At 39.0% G+C, this 14,864-nt stretch overlaps 1 long non-coding RNA gene across 1 annotated transcript in view; it reads right to left on the minus strand.

The window, feature by feature from the left end:
* Positions 1 to 928: 928 nt before the first annotated feature.
* Positions 929 to 14,864, minus strand: part of LOC144693964 (uncharacterized) — a 32,373-nt gene continuing 18,437 nt past the window's right edge. Inside the window, exon 3 of the long non-coding RNA XR_013579631.1 lies at positions 929 to 4,874. This is a non-coding gene — a long non-coding RNA (uncharacterized LOC144693964). The remainder of the gene's footprint in view (positions 4,875 to 14,864) is intronic.

A 14,864-nucleotide genomic window follows, 5' to 3' on the forward strand; every position in this document is an offset into this window, starting at 1 on the left:
CCTACTGAAGGATTAATGATTGATAACCAGGCTAAGTCTATAACCTCATAATGGCAAGTTGAATTTCATGAAGCAACAGATACCTGAACGGATCGCAAGATGCAAATACCCTATCAAATGCCTACACGAACAATGCTACCAAAAGATTACAGATTTGCCTCCATTGGCATTTACATCAACTCCATTATTTTGTGGAAAAAAATCCAACATGATGTTAAAATGCAACATGAAAAATGCATCCAAACCCAATTGTCCTCTCCTCTTCTCCAAATATGTTTGAGACATTTTACATTCCAGAGCAGATTTTTGGGAGAAAAATAGGATATTTGCTGCAAACATCAGAACTGAAAAGGGGGAGTTCCTCACGTTTTTTTTTTAAGATATGCATTGCCTTCTGCTCAATAACTTTCCATTGGATTGTCAATACCAGAAGTAATTGAAGCTGCCCAAATCCAGGAGGATATGTTGAGGGACACACTAAAGCTTGAGGCAGCTGCCGCAAAGGCTTAACGGGGAAAGGCCAGAGTCTAAGGCCCTCCTGTTATGAGAAACCAAGGTGCTGAAACCCGTGTATAACACTTTAAGCTGTTTGCACCATAAAATGTTACACATGAAAGTACAACTTGCAATTGTAAGTATAGTGAGGCACCTTACTGTATTGAACGAAAATTAATCTGTATCGCACTCTATGTAATATCAAATTTTTAAATAAAAAATGAATAGAATGCTTTTTTTTTTGAGAACATGTTAGAAACAGTGAAATATAGTTTACCAGCCCGAAGGAAGGTTTTGCATTTTGCAACATTCTTCACATACCTTTCCTTTTATTTCTGGACTTTGCTTTCCATTCATCCGCTGCAGGCACACATACCAAAGACCGGGCTAAAAGATATAAAAAAAAAGTATTCCCAACGCTGTAATTCAATTCAATCTACTTTTATTATAAGAATTATTATGCCACAAAAGTATTCAAACCCACGCTGTCCGTTGAAAGTAAGTGGGTGAAGATTTTTGTGTGTGTGTGTGTTGCTAAAGGCTATGCACAACGTTTGTCCGCGCTTCTAACTAAGCCGCGAAAATTCAGAAGTCTTTCTGGCTTTTTGTTGCTACACATTTCACAAATCAACTGAATATGTCTGAATGCCCATCACCATAGGTTTATTGCCCATTCTAAGCAGCACAGGAATTCACGCAGTTTTTTTTTTACACTGAAGTTTAGTACATTTTGGACCCTGAAGAATGGTTTCAGGGGTCAGCGATGCTCAGAAACTCGGGGACAGAATAGGACCGGGATGTCAGGAAGGGAATTGACCAACGACAGATTTTCATGAAGGGAAAATAACTCTGAAAGGCTACCAGAGAGGGAAAAAAAACCCAGTATTTTTCGACATTTATTGTAACTGGTTGTAACCAGTAAATATTTAAGCCCAACCCTACTTTTCTGCTTTAAATGCCAACTCATTCTGAAGAAAGGATTTTAACTAAAACGCTCTAAATAATTAAATAGCACCAATTTAAATTAGCTTTATTATCTAAGATTATTTAGATTGTTTTAGGGCCCATGTGGTGTGATGAATCTTACTTTTTTTTAAGACAACTGTTTAGATATAGAAACAAACTTTAACCCAGATTTACTTTACATTGAGTTCTCTGCCCACTGTGTGGGTATAGCCTGCAATCTATTTGTTTTATCTGTTTTATTCTTGCTGGTAACTTTCTCTCCTACATCAAACACATTCTCTTTTCAGTAAATCGGTAAAAAAAAGCTGGATAAACCGAAGCCCTCCAGCTACGACTGAACAAAGGCTGAATTTCCTCATTTTTTTTTAAACAATGCAACTAATTGGAGCTTGAGTTCGTGGTTTTTTTTTTAAATTTCGTATCTGTAAACTTCAACATTAAAGTTCCGAACACAGGAGATTGGAAGTTCACATATTTTCTGTTTCGGAATACTGAATCGGTTTGTGTTCGCGTTCCTGTCACTACTCACTTTTTTTTGTGTGTTGCATATTCGCTTAAACAATCCATCAGACAACAGCTGGGTTACCGTGTGGTCTTTGCTTATCATTGTCTACTTGATTTTGTCTCTTTTTAACTAGCTTTTCATTCCTTTTTACTTCATGTTTACCATTTATTCAATTTGAGTCAACTCCTGCAGCACAAAGTGTTTTTGAAGAGCTGCAATTCAAAGCGTCCCGTGTAACCTTTCAAAGTCATTTAAGCTTCCCTTAATTTTTCTGTCACCTAAATAAGCCATCAAGGCTTTTAAAAGCTCATGATCCTTGATTGAAATTGGTGTGGGTGCATGCTTGTTTTTTGTGTCATGATACTGCTACCAACTTTCACAGAGACAACTTGGGACAAAAAGAACTACTGTTTAACAAGATAATTCTTGCCTCCCCTTTTACTTCTGTCTTTTACTTCCTTTCCTATTGTCCAGCCCGGGCCTTTCTTTTGGGGCTTTTATCAACTTGATTCTTTTCTCACCCTCTTTTTTTTTGGCTCAAACTCCATTCTAAAGCAGGCCATGCTTTTGTGATTGTCAGAAAAATGTTTGGAGTGTCATCCCTCCAAAAGGAGCTGAGGAAAGGGAGGATTCTGGACCGCAATGTTGCCCATGCATGCAGAACATCCCCAATCTGTTTTTGTGCATTCAGTTGGTAAGGTTCAGCAGGGATCTTCCACTTGGTCTAGTTCAGGACAATGGGAGGCTGACCAGCTGCACAGGCGCCACAAAGGGTGTAGACTTCTGTGAACCGTGTTTACTTAGGGTTCTCTTTTCTGACCTGCAAGTAACACTTGTTTCTTGCACATACACTTATCCAACATCCTCAAAATAAGATATAGTAGCCCTTGTGGGCCTACCTAATCTGTACTGGAAATACACGACAACTAAATCTACGGTGGCAAATCTGTGGTAAACACGTCTTCCCAAGAAACAATCAGGGGATCACCATTCTATAATCTATCCATTTTCTGTCTATTGATAGATGCATAGAAGAAAAATGCTGTGCGCATCAGGTCCAGAATCTTTCTGGAAGTTTCCAGTGATTATGTATTGCGGTTTCTGAACAATAATTGGAAATATTCTAAATACTATTAAGAAACCATCTGGTAAGAGTTTCAAATACGTCAAATTGAATTTTCGAATCGTTTTAATATCGTTATCGACTATATATATATATACACAAAATGTGATTTTATATAAAGATACCCTAACTCCTTTTTTTGGAATGGTTGGTCTTTGTTTAGGATTTTTACACTACCAAAGTGATTGCGGCACTGTTGATTGTGTGCGTGTCACTATCCCCGCTGCAATGCTGTTGCTGGAAGCATTTTTCACCGTTTTCCTGAATTTTATGAAAGCTATCATTATTGGATTTGGGCAACTTTCAGTATCATGTAAAAGTTGCCACACAGAGTGCCGCCCCTCTCAATATCGCTCGATGGTCTTTGGATCTTTCTGCGACACCACAATTGGTTGCATTTCTCCCCCCACACCCCCAACTTCCTCTTTTTTTGTGCAAGATCGGGTTCAGAAGTTGCACGTTTATCGATGTTATCGCCCCTCGCAGGTTATTGAAAAGCTGAATTCGGCCGAATGTTCATGTTCACTTTTATTTGTTTTAGAATTATTAATATCAGAAAACGTTTTATATATCACGAAGTACATCCTGGTTTTGCCAGATGTGAAAAGAATCCTGGCCTTGATTGCAGTCCTCCAAAGGTATCAGCACCTGCTACCTCAAACTCAATAAAGCACAATGCTTTTCTTGTGTCACTAGCATAACTTTTTTAAAAAAAAATAAATGCAAGCATTTTTAAGGGTCAATGAGGAAATGTGGCGGTCCTGGCTTTCAGTTAGGAATGCAATACACGATAATGAATGCTGAATATAGTTCCCGCGAGTTGTACTAACAAGGACAGATCCTGTATATTCCCGTGCTTTTACAATTGATAGGGATAAGAATGTTACTTACTCTTTTTTAAGTTACAGTACTGCACTCCTGTTATATTGTTATGCTTTATCTGCAGTGGTGTCTGGGGAATGTGTCGTTTTGTTTGTTATTTTCTCTTTTTCATTAATATGCATTTGCAGAACAAAGTGGTAATAATGTAGGGGCTCTAACACTGTTATTTGAATGTCATGCATGCACATTGGCCAGACTGATGCGATGTTTATGCCTTCATCAGCACCTGCTGAAGTGTTGGTTTTGACTGATTTGGGGAGTTGGGGGGGTGGGGGGTGGGGGTTGAAGTTTCGACAGCATTTCCCTTGAAATTGGGATTCAGACTTGAAATGAAGCCAGGCACTTTGGAGTCCACCTCGTACATCTTTGATTCAGAGCCGCATCTAACTCCCAGGAGCGTTCGCTTTGATCTCTTTGATTTTTTCACCAGATCTGTTATGGAGTAAATTCCTAGGTTTTCCATAGAAACATCTTCTTTCCTTTCGCGATATTGATGTTTTCTTCTTCCTAGGGGTTATGATATGGTGAATCAGATTTAGAAAAGCGGGGACAATGCCGGTATTCATGGTCTGCTTTTTTTTTTGTAACCCTCGAAATGAATCAAAATACTGTTTATTCTGTTGCTCTTTACTCCAGTCAGTTCAGCTGCCTTTCAACATTTTAAACTCTTTGTAACACCAGCAGGTTGCGTTGCCATGACAATCTACTGTATGGTAAGCCCGAAAGACAATGACTTTCAAGAGCTTGAAAAGTGAGTTTTCGCTTGCCATGCAGCCACTTCCGATGGGGGAACATTCTCTCGCGGCTTCTCCCGGGGATCGTCAGCTTGTCATTCTAACAATGTACATCTTCGGGTCGCCAACTTTTTTTTCTCTCTCTCTACTTTTCTTTTGATCTGTGATGCTAAAAAGGGGAAAGCAGTCAATGAAAAATAACCAAGACTCCAACGAGCCTCCCCCCTTCCCTCCCCTTCACTTTCGACTCAACACATATTTTAAGCCACAGGATCTATTTGGGCTTCTTCAGCCACATAACTTCTGAAAAGTTTGCCTCATTGTAATTATCGCCATTGTGTCGTGTGGGGGCGGCGAGATATTTGGGTATTGGTTGCATTTGTTTATTTCAAACCAAAGCACGGGGCTCCGCCTGTGAAGATGAGAGCTCAATATATCTTTGGTAAACGCATTTTCTTTTTTCAGTCATCAGCATAAAAACCAGTGACTGCTTCGAGGGGCGCGTTCACCAGATATTTACTCCATCCAAATGGACACTATCAAAGTCCAAAAACTCCTGCTTGAAAAACTTGACTTAGATGTTGGTCTTTCATTCTCCTCCACCACACACCGTCCTCCCCACCTTCCCCCCACCCCCACCCCCCACACCATCTCCATTTAACTAAGCGCTGAGGGCGCCAAAGTAAACACGACTGGTCGTTTTATCGCCTTCAGTGCGCATTCTAAACTTGACTTCTGAAGCAACCCGCCATGGAACGTCTATTAAAAGAAGAGGCGAGCTCATGTGTCATCTGTAACACATAGCTTTGCTTCATCGATTAAGAGGGTCTTGGTATTGTTTATTGCCTGGGGTCTGAAAATACAAAATAAAAAAAGGGGGTGGAGGGGCGATGGTGGGAGAAAGTTGGTTAAGTCGTTGCAGTTCCTTGAGGCGTTTGGTGTGCTCTCTCCCCCTGTTGCTGGGCTCCCCGGTGTCTGGGCGCAGCCTCAGGATCTAAAATAAAAAGAAATCGGCTCTGTGTGCACATGTGCTACCTGGCATGCTTCAATGGCGTCTAGTGCTCGGTACAAAAAGAAAAGAGCCTTTTCATGTAACGGAATCTAATAAATCTTAACATTTCCTCACTCACTTTTTGGAGCCACGTCAACCCCACCCCCACGGCCCCTTTTTTTTTTGACGAGGTCACCAGAGACACGCACCGTGTTAGAATTTATTTTTTTAAAAGTTCCAATCAATTATTGAAGTCAATTCAATCTTGATCCAAATCACTTGAAGTTTTGTTGGCGACTGACCTTATCGGGGTCAAGTGTGTCAGTGATTTTTAAAGCGAATATTAATCTTTTCAGGACTGTGTGAATGCGCTATAAATGGGGCCATGATTCATGCGTCCTATGCATAACTACGCCGCTTTGTCCTCTGTGATGTTTTCTGTGTGTGTGTATACACAGGGAAAGTGTGGCAAATTGTTTCACTAAAATAAAACCTCTTTCTGGCTTTGAAGTGTTAACTCGTCGGGGAAACGTGTGATTTTTCACTTGAAATTAATACACACAGCATCGGGATTTCGTTAGAAAATGTTTTGCCTTCGTGAAAATAAGCCACAGAGGTGCAGCATTTAAAACATCTGATCATTTTTTAAAAATCTAAATCAAGCGTGTGTCAGATTGACTAGAGATATTTATACAGGTGATATTTATGACATGCGTTCTGTGGCTCTGATGTTTTCCAAACATGAAGGGAACCCTAATCCGCTCTATATAAATATGGAAGATATATAATAAATGACTTGATTGATTAGTAATAGAAATGGTTTATAGCCAACACGTTTCCCTGCTCATTTTATGGCAGCCATTTCTGTTAAGTGTACAGCTCTCCACTCATTATCACTATCCTCACCACTGCAGATGCTAATCTGTTAACTGCCCATCTCTCAGCTAGAGTCGAGCCAGTTATGTGTTAAGGAAGCTCATCAAGAAATCCTAGAGTGCCATTATTGTAAATATCGCCTTTTCCAGATTAATTAGATCTCGTACTACAGCAAACTTTCTCTTCACTCCTGCTAATTGTATAACCCCACCAAGTGCATAAAACAGATTGCGAAAAATCAGCTTTGCTCTCAACAGAGTGCCACTGTTGTAGCAGCAGTGGATTCTTTAACTATTTGCCGATGTGGGCTTGAGCAACAGGACTTAAAGTGACCCTGTGAAGGGGCAGTAGATTAGACCAGAGGGTTAAATGATCAGTGTACAGACCGGGGAAGTGTTAACACTGATACGGCCTTATAAAGCTGGTGCAGTTTACCGTAAACATTAATTATGAAAGCCTCAAAGGTATTGACTTCAAGCACCAAAGTGGAGATACCAACTTGAACCTGGATTTTTAAAAAATACCTGCGATGTGTGGGAAACTTGTGCAGTTTGGTTTAACCTGCACTTCTTACCATTTTAGTTATGACGCCAATTTTTAGACGATTGTATAGGTGTTCTAAGAGTGTCAATAATTAAATCATTATTTCCCTACAATAATTGAATATTATGCAAACTCCTCTTTCATTTTCTTCATCTTTTGTCCCCTAAGGAAGTTGCACCAATAAATGCTGAATAATATATCTAACACCAGACAAAGTCAAATTTGTTCAGATAAGAAAATGTCTTTTGCCATTCGATTGAATGATAATTCATTAATTAGTTTTATTCTTTCAAATTATTATTTTATTCTATTAAACATATTCAGATAATTCAGAATTGCAGTCTCCAACCTTAAACTGAACGTTCATATCTATCTCAAATAAATTAGAATCGGTTAAAATCGCTTCATAAATGACTCTCAACCACAAATTTTGCTGTTTCGCTGTTTCAACGTTATGCAATTAAAATGGCCAAAACCTAATTTCAACGTTCAGCAATGTGATGGCTGAAAAATAATAAAAACAAGAAGAATTCATGTGAACCTGGAATCGGACCCGTGCAATGTTTTGCCCAATCACCTCAGATGTTTAAAATATGCTAAAATATGATGTCTAGCACACGAAAAGAAGGAACAGCCCTATCGATCTGAGACAAGAATTCATTTATTAAAAATTATACGAAAATTCAACTCTTGATGTCCAGTCCAAATGGTTAGCGACTAAATATTCCTCAGAGACAGTTTCAGAGGCGTATGCAATATATGCATAGAAAGAGGAAAGTGAAATATTGTATAATAGCAATATGTCATGTACGTTTTTTTAATTCTATACAGAAAGAAAAGAAAAAAGAAAGAAAGAATACATGACAATGAAAAGGTTTGAATTCGTTCTTATTTACACGGTCTATGAGACCAGGTGAGCCACATTTATGTGCAAACGAATTAAAAAATATTGAGTCCGAAAGACTCAAGGCCGGTAAGATGGTCGTATTTTTTCCGAAAGATTAACACCTGCTGACGGATAAAAAAAAATGTAAATATGGTCTGCACTCAAGTGGGCGAACTAATATCTTATAAACTGGACAACAAATCTGTGGCTTTCTTGAAAAGCAGATACCTTTGGAAGAACTAATGCTTTCCAATTAAATTATAGATAGAAGTTAGCTAGATGTCGTAATCGGTTCTCTATTGTATTGCTAAAGAAGGTAAGTATAAATCATTGTGTTCCATTGGCATTTATTGGGAAAGGTAACGTGTATATTCTTTTCCCTATTGTTTTGAAGGATAAATGAAACCAGAACTGGCTTGAGCTTGTAATTTTCTAAGTAGATTTATTGATAAACAGTGTAACCTGTATGAATGCTAAATCTTTACATCCATCTGACAATGTATCCTTACATCGATTTGCATCTATACCCCTCCTATTAACATTTTATAAGCGTATATTTACACTTTCACTTTGCTTTTGCATTATTTGCAATTATCTATCTGTCTATCTATCTATATTATCATCTAGACTAATTATTTAGTGTTGGGCTACACAGATAATACGGTCCTTGAAATCTCAACGCCGCCCAGCATGGGGGCACTCCTGTCAGGGCTGATTGTATTTTAAGGCAAACATTTGTGCAAACAAATCAATAAACTAAGGTCAACTTCTATTCAGAACAATTGTTTGCTGGTTCAACTATCCAGTCATCTAGTTAAGGTTCAAGGACCTGGAATACACAGTTGCATTGACCTTATCTGTGGGCCATGTTTGCTTGTATTTTATGTCCTTATTTATGTTCTTTACTGATATGAATATTTCCCCAAAAAACAGAAACGTGGAAAGCGGGGGAGCGGGGTTGGGGGGTGGGGGTGGGGTGTGGCAGGTGGAGGGATTCCATCACCTACGCTTCGGGACCGCAAATCTTTGCATTGAATGGAGCCACCCTTCGCTGTTTAGACTACACCATCCAGTCGGCGATTGGAAATATGTTGGCTTCAGTTAGTTCCCATTCAGTTGCACTAAAATGAAAAGCATTTCACTTTGGGTGGTGGCCATTATTCCAATTAAATTGTAGGCGTTTTTTTAAATAATAATGTCATTTTGGAACTATGTTGCATGGCCATGAATTTGGCGGTTGGATTGATCCTTTATTTTACTGGGTCAAATTCCTTTTATTAGCCAAGACAAAATGTTGATAAATTGAAGATTAATTCAGAGGTTTGCTCTTGGAGTCTTTTAACAGAATTGTAACATTTATGCAGACTTCCTAAAGAGTCGCAGTGTGCAATATTAGAACTATTAAACAGCTATTGTGCTATTGTTGAGTTATTATAATTATTCGTTCTTATGTTTTCTTCCATGAACATTTTTTTTGGGGGGTCGTGGGGGGGGGGGGGTAACAAATATGCTGATAAATTGCAGGTGCCTTCGTGATTGGATTGAATTTGAATGTGACGATGCCAATGAGGACACTGAAATAAACAAATTATGATGCTTTATCTTGTATTCTGTTAAACTCTAGTATACACGCCATAAGGGGGGCTGCAGTAGTCCATAGGAAAGGTTTGGTGGTGATTTGTCCCTTTCATTGGAAATTACTGATTAGGATAAACACTAGAGGACATAATACTTTTACGGTTAGGCTATTTCGAAGTAATCGATAGTCAAGCTTGGAAACTTTGACCGTAATTGAAAATTGATAAAAGATAATGCAGACGAAATCAGTAGCCATCTTTAAGTAAGCCCTGGTATAATTATGTAGCAATATTGGAACAAGCATTCATCGAAGAGAATAACTTTTTTGAAACATTTTCACTTTCTAACGATGTAAGATGCTGTCCGTATATATCAAAGGAAGGGGAAGGATACTTCTGCGAGGAAAGCACGTCAGAATTGAACAATTTTAACTAGAATTCTACATTCTAAAGTGGGTTACACACTTGTATCCGTGCTGCTGGGTACCAGTCGGAAGCAGATATGGTTGGTGTGGCGCTGTTCTGCATTCCCCTTAAAATTATGGTGCTCAATTGCTTCCTCCTGTCTTTAAAATCATCAAGTGGCTTTCAGTAAAATTGAAATCGTGTCATTACATGATTTTATGGAGAACCCGACAGAAAATGTGGTTTCCTGGTAATCTTTTCCAATCCCTTTTTTTTAGCTACTGCATTTCATTCCATTCCAGAGTCTGTTCAGTGAATAGGCCAATATCTTTCATATCCCATGTTAAGAGGGAGATGGTGGCCGGTTGCTTCTGCTAAGGTTATAATAGTGAGTGTAATATCTTGGTAAAGCTGCAGCTTTGTAGTCCATGGTCCTAGCTACACCATTGTAGAGACGAACTGTTTGATTGTTTATCTCCTAGCTCGGGTGGGAATGACAGATCTTCAATCTATCAGAACTGCCCTGTTGCTGCAAACATGAAATAATATTTGTCTTCGTAGCATATCATCCCTTATATTAAATCACCTTAAGTGTTATGTAGATCCTTCCTTCACACTAAACAAGTGCCGGAATGTTTATCTATGGTTTTCTATATTTATGAAAATATATTTTCTATGTTTCTATATCGTGCTTATTGTTAAATAATTCAAATAAGCGATCTTCATTGTTTCCTCTTTTTCTCAACGTGTGCTATGTATATCCTACTATAGATCGTCCATTACCAATGCACTCTGCTCACTGTATAAACCTGGGTTTTTGGCCGTTCTTGCTTATGTTGTGAATACCTTTGAACTACTTTGGCTTCACTGATGAATTGGTTTCTGGTGATCATTTTCGATATTTGAATCTATGTTCATATTCATCACATACACGACTGCAATTTTCAGTTTGAGTCATCTATGTTTGTGATGAAAGTTGGGGTTATGATATCTATTGGCCTTCATTATTTCAAGTTAAGTAGTTGTTTCAACAAAAAAAAACGTTCAGGTCGTCCCCTCCCCCATCCCCCGCCAACGCCTTATTAATTGTTCGCACTGTTTTCCTTTAAATTCATCCTGTTTTGGTCGAGAGGAATGTTTGGGTCAGTGCTACTTTCTTTTTATTTTAACGGGAGCTCAGTGTGGCCATCTACTTCGGGCGAGTTGCGGTTTTGTTTTATCTACCAGTAAGCAGTTTGCAGGCATGCAACGGACAAGTCTTGGTCCCCCCCAATTTCCTTGTTAGGTGCATGTTTTAATTAAGACATACAAAACGCACCTTAAGATATAAGAACGAGAGGTGTTGGTACACTGCATAAGAATCAGAAAATGTATGATGCATGGGCTGATTCCTCTTTCCAGAATGCAAGGCAATACATTCTTAAATGCATCAACCAAGTGTGTCCTCGGGTCAGTTGACGTGAACACTTTATACTCTTCTGAAAATTAGATAATTTAAACAGTTTAAATAGCTCCCTTTGTTTACTATGCCAATGAATAACTGAATTGATTTTTTTTCATACAGGACAATTATTCCATATCCGCCTCACGCTGAGCCGATGTGATGGAGACAGCTTTATTATAAACAAGGCTTGTATTATTTGACGAATCTTTTTGGAAGTTGTTCTCTCTACAACAAAACCACGACTTGCAAACTTATCGTTGCCTTTTTCTTCAGTGAAGTTTCACATTCAGCCTACGGATCGTCGGCACTTTTATTCATTTTGCAAAAGTTCACCTCTAATAAGCGGAACAAATTTGTTGACATTTTGGTTTCAATTGAACCAATAATTTGCGCCTCTTTAAAATCTCTGACTTCGGGGGAATTGAGATTTCATGACGGAGCCTTTGGCTTCGTGAGCACGGATCTCCAGAACAATGGACTCAAGTCTTTACCTTTTTGTTTTGTTTTGTATATTTTAAGTCTCGAACGTTGACATTTAGAAAGATGAAAGGGGCCGAAGTGCCACCAACCAATACACCAAACCCCTCCTACCCAACCCCCTCCCCCACCCCCCGCCTCACCTCCAACACCTTTCCTGTTCACATCTCATTCCCCAAGTAGCCTTAAGAGTCCTTAAGGTCTTTTGCTGAAATTCTCTGCCGTTTTCACTATAAATTCGAATCAGTGAGGAGATTTATGGGAAATATCAGTCATGTGCCGTCCAGAGCGAAGCTGTTCACTTGTGATGGTGAAAGGTTCTGGATAGACCCTCTGGGTCATTGGCCCAAATAAGATATTTGCGAGTCTCGTCCATATTTTAGAAAATGACAAACTTTCATTGCGCGCCAAGAGCAATTCCCCTCCTTTCCATGAAAACGTACAGAGTATTCTAATGGAAACGACTAATACACACATTGACTTAAGAAAATAATCATTAGGCAAACCGTGCGTTGTGTGAGTTTTTCAGAATTTATGAGGGAGGAGTGACAGATAGAGAAACTCTTCTTGAGTAACTTGTGTCAAAAAATATTGAAGTGCCCCTGTTTGAAGTGTAAGAGTGGGGTTGGGGTCAGTCCGTGTGCAGTTAGTAATATGCCGCACTAATAATGCATGGAATACTGGATCGAATTACATTGATACGATTTATTTATTGGAGATCGACGTGTTCCTTCCCGGTCAACCTCTGTGACAAAATTGCGAACGTGAAGTTCGCTTCTTGGAGGGGGCACAATGTTCACTACAACACATTCTGATCAGTTTATGCAAGGCATTATTATTGCAATCAGTTATAGAGTGAAGCTTACGTACACGTCGGAGGGAATCCAGGCTAACTTCCTTTTAAGTCATTTTGTATTGATTTTGTCAGCGAGTGCTTTAATTAGCGCCACTTATTGCAGTTTCCTGCTTCACACTTATTTTGCTTTTATCACACTTACGCAAGTGTACTAGTAAGTAGTTAGAAGGGAGAAGGAGCCGCCAGGGTGCTCAGAATGGGTCCATCAGCAGCAGAGCTAATTACAGCCCCACTGACCGATCCACGTCCACGCACAAGCTGGCGCAACCCTGCGATTTTATCAAATGCATCTGCACTGGCTGTGGAGCACAACGAGGCCCCTCGGTTAACGGGTGCTCCCTCAATATTAAGAATAACTCCGGGGACAGGCGCTCCGGGCATTTAATCACGCGTTATTTTTTTCTCTCTCAAATGCAAAGACTACAAAGGATCATTTGCAATCTCCCTGCAAGAAAGCTGTCTTAGTAACTGATATTTTATTATGGCCTGATCGGGAAAGGAAGATAGCACCTAGGGCCCTTAATCGTACCTGTTGTTGCTGCAACAAAAATATTAAATATTTTTTTATCTAAATATGTACTGGCGTCTCAGCCAAATGTAATGAGGAATAATTATTCCATATCCAATATACATCAAACACATGTTAATATTTTGTTCTAAAAATTAATACAAATGAAAGGGAAAGTTACTTACCCAGGATAATTAGGTGCTGGTCACTTTACCAATCATTTAAAGGAGTATAGTTTGCTCTAACTCTAAGCGGTTACTGCCCCTTTATCTTTTTTTTTCCAGACTGGTGTCCTCTGTCCTCCAAGTCTTGATAAAAACTTTTTTTGGGGGGGAGGGGGAGGGGGTGGTGGATGATATTCTGTATTAAACTGTTTCCCTCTTTACAGCCCAGTGACCTTGATCCTCTCAACACCACCTGTGCAGTTTCTGTACATGCTTGGCAACTTGTTACTGAGGCAAATGGGGAGGGGGGTGGTGGGGTAGTGGGGGGCGAAAGTTGCTCTGACAATGGCTTCAAAAGGAGCAAGCCACTATTTTCTCCCATTTGTTATCTAAACGTCAGATACTGTATACCCTCCGTTAACATATAACTATTAAGCATATATGAAGAGCAGGAGAGTTCCTAAAGAGATTTCTCGTTATTCATCTGTGAAATCGCTAGAGCTACACAAAGGGTATCAGCTGCGTTATGAAAAATGGCCCAAGCTGAGAGAATGTCACAGTGGTCGCCTTATTATTTTAGCCCTTTAAAAATCTCAGGGAAACTTCTCTTCTGATGAATTCATTTTTCTTCCCCTAAAAAAGAAGGGCGGTAGAGATTTTCATCTGCAGCCACATAACATGGGTGAGGATGAAAAGATACTATCAGCCGAAAAACAACCAGATGGTCATATCTGTGGTAGAGCTCTGCCTGCCCAAGGTAAACAGGGGCGGCAGCTGCTTTGGAATTGGAGAAATTGAAAAGCCAGAAAATATGTTTTCAAAGACAGAGTTAGCCAGTGATCTTGGAAAACGTGTTCGGTTGTGTTATGGTTCAATGAGTCACGTTTTGATATCATTACATTTGTCCTTTTCCACAGTCATCTAATTCCCTACGATTTAACAATTCAACGACTGAAAATGTTTCTTGTTTTGGTTTGGTAAATTAAGAGGAAAGAAATCAAAAATAAATGTTTTTTCCTTTCATTCGACTTTTTAAACACAATTACATGGGATAGCAACCATTTTAAATAATAATAATTCCATCTTCACAAAACTGCTTCAGAATTATGATAGTCAATGATAAAACCTTACGTTTAAGACCTTTAAGAGCAGTAACAGATTTGGGTAAAGTATGTTTGATTTTATCAATGTTAGGCTGTGGAATTGCTTGCCACATTAGAAAGGAAAGTATTTAGCTCATAATTCCCTCTTCCTGTCTGATCTAAAATAACAATACTATTTACAAAGGAGCAATGTTTGTTTTCATCGCAATTCTTTAGTAGCCGCATTACACAGCTTCAAAAAAAACACAAATGTTTTCCATCTACACACAGAAAAGCAATCTATTTCAAATAACACTGTGTATCTCATTGATGTAGATTACCAAATCTAT

This window comes from Cetorhinus maximus, chromosome 19 (genome assembly GCF_964194155.1).
Source record: "Cetorhinus maximus chromosome 19, sCetMax3.hap1.1, whole genome shotgun sequence".
NCBI lineage: Eukaryota > Metazoa > Chordata > Chondrichthyes > Lamniformes > Cetorhinidae > Cetorhinus > Cetorhinus maximus.